A 7,850-nucleotide genomic window follows, 5' to 3' on the forward strand; every position below is an offset into this window, starting at 1 on the left:
GGTAACAGTACAGTCCAGCTTTCCATGCGGAGTTTCATATGTTTGCTCAGCTCCTGTGTTTACTGCTTCTATCTACGTTTGTGCCTTGGAGAGCATCGTCTGTAAGTTCAGTTGTGACATTATTTAAGTGATCGATGATGTCTGTTATAAGAACTTCGTTGTATTCATGTTGATATGAAAATAGCTATGTGTAACGTTAGCTTCTCCCATTTTCTGTTAGCTAGTTAGCCAGCCAGGCTTTCGGCTGCTAGTTAGCTGTGTCAGCTCCGTGGTAGAAATGTCACGTTATTCTGTCTGCCCGTATTCTGCCTATATTATAGCATACTGATCTATGTTATACGTACATTATTTACAATTAGTTCATAAGTCATTCATAAGTCATGTGTGATTTCGTAATTCCTAGGTTACGTACAGCTATTTACATGCAGTTATGTAGCCTACAATTATTATCTACATGCAGTCATGTGCAGTTATTTACATGTGTTATGTAGTTATGTCATAGACATGTGATATAACATTTTATAATTTATGCAATGTTTATTGAAACATTCTTTCTCTGTATTGCCCCCCTATACAGTTTTACAAAGAAGGGTTGAATTCTCAAAGTTCTTCACTAAAGTTCCTCAACTTGGACCGGGACTCTGTATTTCTTTGGGATTCTTCATGTTGGCCATCTGTCGGCCTGTCTATACATGGACACAAACACGTAGGACAGAATAACTAGTCTTTATATATCCACATGTGTATGTGTATTAACTGCACTGATGCATGAATAAAACATAATACAAATGTATTTTTGCAGACACCCGGAGCTATAGCTTATTAATCTGACCCGGTTAATACCAGCTAATAAGTAGAAGTGAGTGTGTGTAGAGATGTTTTACACCCCAACACACCAGAAAGCAGATGAACACATACCAACATAACACTCTCTAACGTTACACACAGCCATTGCTAAAAGGGAGCACAGCAGGCCTTGAGCAGCTAACGTTAAGTTAGCCCCAGTTAGGTCCTCGTTTTTAGATAACGTTGTACAATGTAAAAGGACAATATAGTTTTCTAATTCTAACAATTAAAAAACTAATTCCCTTACCGCTCTTTCTCATACTCGTGCGTGTATTCTCCGTATTCGTCTTTTTCCTTTCTTTCTTTCTAATCGGCGAATAATACGCGCGAAGAATACTACTTCCGCTGTGACTTCCTGTGTCGATTGGATGTAAAATGGCGGAGCAGTTCGGGACTGTGGTATAGAGCAGTGGTTCTCAACCCTTTTGGGGTCCTGGACCCCCTGCGTATTTTTGATCTACCCTGAGGACCCCTCCACCTGATCTTGGGGGAGGGGGGCTGCAATTTGATAGAAACAGTAGAAACTGCATTTTAAATTGCCTTATAGCATTTATTCACTCTTTGGGGCCAAAATAAGAGCTTTCAGTTGTAACTTAGATATAGTTAACAAAACAGAATTCTTATGCAGTAACTTTCAGATATATGTAACAACACAGAATATGTATTCAGTAACTTTCAGATATATGTAACAAAACAGAATATGTATTCAGTAACTTTCAGATATATGTAACAACAGAATATGTATTCAGTAACTTTCAGATATATGTAACAACACAGAATTCTTATGCAGTAACTTTCAGATATATGTAACAAAACAGAATATGTATTCAGTAACTTTCAGATATATGTGACAACACAGAATATGTATGCAGTAACTTTCAGATATATGTAACAAAACAGAATATGTATTCAGTAACTTTCAGATATATGTAACAAAACAGAATTTTTATGCAGTAACTTTTAACAATTCAAACGGGAGCGAGATCTCATTAAAATACAATAAATTACACTTGTGAAACAGATGTAATTAGAGGAAAAAAGTCCTGTTACCCTTTATAGTTTAGGTAGATAAAGGTCTCAGTCACATTTGAGTAAAATAATCCTATTTCTATAAATGTCATAGGATCTTTTTTTTAAAGATATTTTATTTTCACGGACCCCTTGCAATTAAACCACGGACCACTAGGAGTCAGTGGACCCCCGGTTGAGAAACACAGATATAGACGAAGAAGAACAACTTCCGGTATGATTGGCTAGCCGTGCGCCATGTCGTTGCATTTGAGCGCCTCTCAAGAAATCGTCTCCCAAACACACGTTTCCTTGATTTTTGCGGCTAAGTGTAGATTCACCCCTCACAAAAGCGATTTCCCCTTAAGCCCTAATTTGAAAGTTGATAATTGATCTTTTTTAATTGACTTAGTGTATATTGGAACGTGCATGGATAAGAAGACACGCTGGCCGCTTCATGGTGTTTCTGACCCTTTAGTCGAGCGGTTAGCGGTGTCTCCTGCGGTGCGGGCGACACGGGTTCGCCTCCCGGCCGCGGCACTTTCTGTGGTTGCGTTGTTCCCCGAATTCGCCCCGATAATATGCTTTCTTTTTTCCGCTTTACGTCGTTATAGCAAATGCTATGATAACAGAAAAACAATATTGCAACCATGAAGTTAAAACAAGACAGAAAGGGCCACTGACGTACGTGTTGCACAGAGCCACGCAAATTATCAGCGTGCCTCTCCGATACTGACACCTGCCTGTCCGTCGGATTTATATAACCCCCAATTACCAAACAAATAGCCGTAAGAGTTTCGGCATTTTAAAGTATTTACAAAATATAATACTCTCAACACATCGCGCAGCAAATGGGATCCGGATTGGATTTAAAATGTTTGTCGTGATTTTAAACGTGTTTGTCATCAAACTTTTTCGGCGAGATAAAGCCGTGAAGGATTCTGGGAGTTATTGCTACGGCTCGCCCACCAGCCAATCAGCTCGTCAGGGCTGGGCTTAAGTTCGCTGGTCTCCCCGCGCGCGTTGCGAGTTCTTGCCGCAACCTCCTCTTAGTAATGTAACGTTCATAGATAAGCACACACGCTGGCCGCTGGCTGCGGGGGGGGGGTCTGAGCCTTAAGTTGAGCGGTTAGCGATGTGTCGGGCGAGGCGGGTTCGCCTCCCGGCCGCGGCGGTTTCTGTGGTTGCGTAACCCCCTCGAATTCGCTACAGGAAGGGCATTTTATCAGATATTTGACCAATCTGGGAACTAAATCCTTACCAAGACATGTCTTCACCAGTCTGTTTGTAAAGGTGTGTAATAGCATGTATTAAAATGTTGAAATTCAACATAAAAAAACTGCTCAAAGTTGGGGTACCCGTAACCAATTTTCAAAAAATCAAAAACGTTTAGTTTGGCCTTAAATAACTTGTGAGGGGTCAGACTAGGGGCGATTCTAGGATCAGAGCTTTAGGGGTGCTGAGCACCCAGAGTGCTGGCCGGCCTGGCAAGATAAATTTGGGGGGGGGGTGCTGTATTTTTGTTGTTAAAATATTACGTTTAAACCATATACTGGATATGGTTTTGACATTTCTTCAGCTTATTAAACATGGACATACAGTAAAAAATAAAAAATCTCTTCAATTTTAGGGGTGCTGGGGTTCAATTTAGGGGTGCTGCAGCACCCCCAAAAATGGGCTAGAAACGCCTATGGTTTGTCACCAAAACCACTCCTTGGTGTAAAAACAGTCACACCCACTTTTCCTGATCATCGCAGCCCCCCCCCCCTCCCAAGACCCTCCACCCCTCTTCCCACTGCTGGGTACATCTAAATTAAAAAGTTCCTTAATTAGTTTCTTTTTTTATTATTATTTGCCATGGTAAATAGGCCTAATTATTGTTTAGTGATTCTGTGCTACAGAGGCATGTACTCACCAGAAAGGGGCATCTCATCAGACGGTGTTACTGGACTTGCACTGGTACTGGCTCTGCTGAAATGTTCGTTGCTTTGGTAACTTGGAGGACTGTCCAAGACATCTTGTTGGCCTTAATAAAGAACACATAGTAGTAATATTACCATACAGACATCACGTAGCTCGATCTGGGCATATTAATACCTAACATAATTATATACTCAGTAGCCGATTGATACATTTCAAAGTGTTCCTTTCTCAATATAATGCAGTACAGTACACCACCACTACCACCCACTATGGAATCAATGATGAACAAGACATAATTTATAGTTATCACCTTTTTGAAAACAACAAAAATGTAGAGAAGATTCTTTCAAGTATAATTCATAGTAGAGCTGCTGTATTGGACTGCATTAATTTGAACAAGTGTACCTAATAAGTATATTTTGAATATGCACATTTTTCTAATGTGAAAGTTTATTATGTACAAATTGAAACACATACTTGTCTTTTTGAGCAGTGACAGAAGTTTCCTGACTTCAGTTGGTCTCAGGACAGAAAGGAGGTCACTCTCCTGCAGGTAGCTCAGGTCCTTCAGGTCCTCAACTCCTAAATCTTGCAGATGCTCGAGCAAAGGCTCAGGGTCTTTCAGTTTAGGAAGACTTGATTTGATGAAAGACAGAAGTGGACTCTCTGTATCCATGACTAGGAGGACTAGAAGGGATGAAAAATGCTGTTCTTCAGGCATTACTGTCAGATTTTAATCTCTCAAACTCCAGATTACTCTGAGTCAACAATGCTATGCTTAAGTGAAATTACTCTAGTCCCACAAAGCACGTACACAGGCAAAGGGTAATAATCTAGTTTCCACTCAGGCTTCCAACATTTCATGCTCTGCCTTGCTTGTTTCACGTCATACAATCCAAATTCTGGCATATAGGACACGTCATGAGGTGTAACAATAAAGCACACATGCTGATCCTGCGTCACAAGCATGAGCTCAATCTGTCCGAATTCAAGTGCCTCGCCTTGGTTTAGACACAGAAAGAGTCCCTTTTGGTACTGAGGGCCTTTCCACTGGACCTCGGTCGCTGACTCAACATTGGGTTCTTGGACTAAGGTTTCTTCTACTGCCAGGGGCGGATCTACAGGGTGGCAAGGGGTGGCAGCTGCCACCTCTGGGACACAGTCTTGCCACCCTTGTTGCCACCCCATTTATAAATCAGATAATATGTTTTTAAAGTAGATTTTATGTACACGCTGTAATGACCTACTTTTCACTGTCACAGATAACACCGTTTCTGAATTAGCCGTGGAACTTCGGCATGTTTATTTTGCTCCATGCATAACGTGCACATAATCCGACTGACCCTCGTCTACCTTCCCGCTCCCGTGGCTGCTCTGTTTACTATCCCATTATCCCCTGTGTCCTTAAAGGTGTATTCCCCTAATACTGAACATCACACATGCATGGTGGCGGTCAATGAGACTTGCACCAAACTCATCTCAAACAGAAGTCGCCGATTTAGAATCCCCCCTCCCCCTCACAGGCGCGGATCTACAGGGTGGCAAAGGGGGGGGGCAGCTGCCACCTCTGGGACACAGTCTTGCCACCCAGGGGCGGATCTACAGGGTGGCAAAGGGGTTGGCAGCTGCCACCTCTGGGACACAGTCTTGCCACCCCTTTGCCACCCTAGGAAAAAATCTCTAGATCCAGTGTATGTTGGGAGGCCTTTTTTTTTTTTAGATTTTTTTTAAATAAATAATACAGCGTGGCCCTGCAATGTTTCATACTTTATATTACTTTTTATTTCCATCAATTATATTTTCACTGTTTACCTCTGAATTGCAGAAAAATAACTAGACACAGATGATATTAATGCTCCGTCATTAAGATCTGTTCTGAATGACAGAATATAATGCTTTCAAGTGGTAGGTTGAGGAAACAGATGAAAAGCATGTAGTTTGTGTGGTTTTATGCTGGTCTTGGCCTCCTTCACTAACAGTTCCTTTTCTTGGTTTGTTTTACTGTGACAGATGTTGAGATTTGTTTGCCAATACAACATCATTTACCTTCCCTGGAGACCATTGCTACATTTAAACTGCATTTCATATTAGCCTAGCCTACAGCAGTTCTAGGCCGCTCACAAATGTTTATTTTCATTAACCACGGTCATTTCAGTAGCCTGCACAGAGCGGTCCAAATCCTTCATTTTCACATGATGCATGCAGTTTCACTTTAGAGATGGCTCAAAGGAAATTAAATGAAATGGCAGTTAAAGGAATGGTTCAACATTTTGGCAAATTGGCCCATTGCCATAATGCCTATAGTCTTACCAGCAATGGGCCAATTGGCCAAAATGTTGAACTATCCCTTTAAGTTTTAACCTCAACACTAAGGTTAACATTTGCAGTACATATACACATATGCTGAAGGTATACCAGGAGGTTGGGTGGTTCTGATGGCAGTGGTCATTCAGGAGGGAGGGTCTGCAGGGATTCCTTTTGAAACTCATGACAAGTCATCCAGACTCAGACTTTTTCCTGAATTAAAATCAGGTGGTGGTACTGTAACCCAACATCCCCCTACCCACCACCACCAAAAATAATATTATACACAAATGTGTCAATGGGACTGTGTTTGCATGTGATCCTAACTTTGAGAGGCCTAAGCTGATTTACAGTCTGGCTAATAAACTGCCCTTGACAATATGAGCATGCTACAGGTGACACGAGAACATCCAGTCATCAAACAGTGTGTCTGCTTGCTGAAAGCATTTCATTGCTTGAAAAATGCTTGAACAGCTTTATTGAAAGCATTTAATTGCAGCTCACGTGGTAGTGCTGATGCCCCATAAGCAGAGGCTCTATAGTCCTTACTGCTGCAGCAGCCCTAAGTTCAAGTCCAACTCTTTGCTCTGCATAATATTCACTCTCTCAAGCTTTCCCCTTTCCCCATGTCTCTCCAGATGTCCTTTCAAAATAAATGTTAATAAATGTTACCATCTAGGAAAGTACAGTAATTGTGGCTATTTTCAATGAAAATATTAGTCAATTAACAAAGAAATTGTAGTAAAATTACAGATTAGATAGTTATTTTACTATTAATTTCTCAGTAATTTTAAATGATTTATTATTTTTTTCTATAGCTTTAAAGTTGAATTTAACAGTTTACTCCCTTAAATAACAGGCAAATATTTGTGAAATTACGATACATTTATGAACGTATTTTAACAATAAATATGTGTACTTCTAATGTATTGTTTTGTAAAAGAACAGAACTATCTTGGGTTTTCACAGTTACAATTATTTCATGTTATTTTACATTTGACACGTAGAGTCACATTCTCTTTTGGTAAATGTAATGGTATTTTAAAAATACAGAAGAAATCTGTAAACTACACAGTACAATTCTGTTATATTACTCTTTTTTTTAACAGTGTAGCCTCCAAGAACAACAGTCGCTCACTAACGGCTCCAGTGACTCATGACCACTGAACAATGAAGTCGAGACTAGCGCCCCCCCCGACCACCGTCGCTGCTGCACAAATGCAGATCAACAGCTCCGATGGCGACGGGCGCAGCCAAACATCGGCACACAAAAGAGCCACTCATATCTATAGCTCTGACAACCACTCCTAGACCAGTGGTCCTCAACCTTTTTGGGGTCCTGGACCCCCTGCGTATTTCTGATCTACCCTGAGGACCCCTCCACCTGATCTTGGGGGAGGGGGGCTGCAATTTGATAGAAACAGTAGAAACTGCATTTTAAATTGCATTATAGCATTTATTCACTCTTTGGGGCAAAAATAAGAGCTTTCAGTTGTAACTTAGATATAGTTAACAAAACAGAATTCTTATGCAGTAACTTTCAGATATATGTAACAAAACAGAATATGTATTCAGTAACTTTCAGATATATGTAACAACACAGAATATGTATTCAGTAACTTTCAGATATATGTAACAACACAGAATATGTATTCAGTAACTTTCAGATATATGTAACAAAACAGAATATGTATTCAGTAACTTTCAGATATATGTAACAAAACAGAATATGTATTCAGTAACTTTCAGATATATGTAACAAAACAGAA

At 40.3% G+C, this 7,850-nt stretch overlaps 1 long non-coding RNA gene across 1 annotated transcript; it reads left to right on the forward strand.

The window, feature by feature from the left end:
• Positions 1-7,606, forward strand: LOC130110859 (uncharacterized). The gene is made up of 3 exons (XR_008810080.1): positions 1-101; positions 578-706; positions 7,191-7,606. It is a non-coding gene; the product is annotated as an uncharacterized LOC130110859 (long non-coding RNA).
• The last annotated feature ends 244 nt before the right edge of the window (positions 7,607-7,850 follow it).

The sequence above is a fragment of the Lampris incognitus genome, chromosome 3, assembly GCF_029633865.1.
Source record: "Lampris incognitus isolate fLamInc1 chromosome 3, fLamInc1.hap2, whole genome shotgun sequence".
NCBI classification, from domain to species: domain Eukaryota; kingdom Metazoa; phylum Chordata; class Actinopteri; order Lampriformes; family Lampridae; genus Lampris; species Lampris incognitus.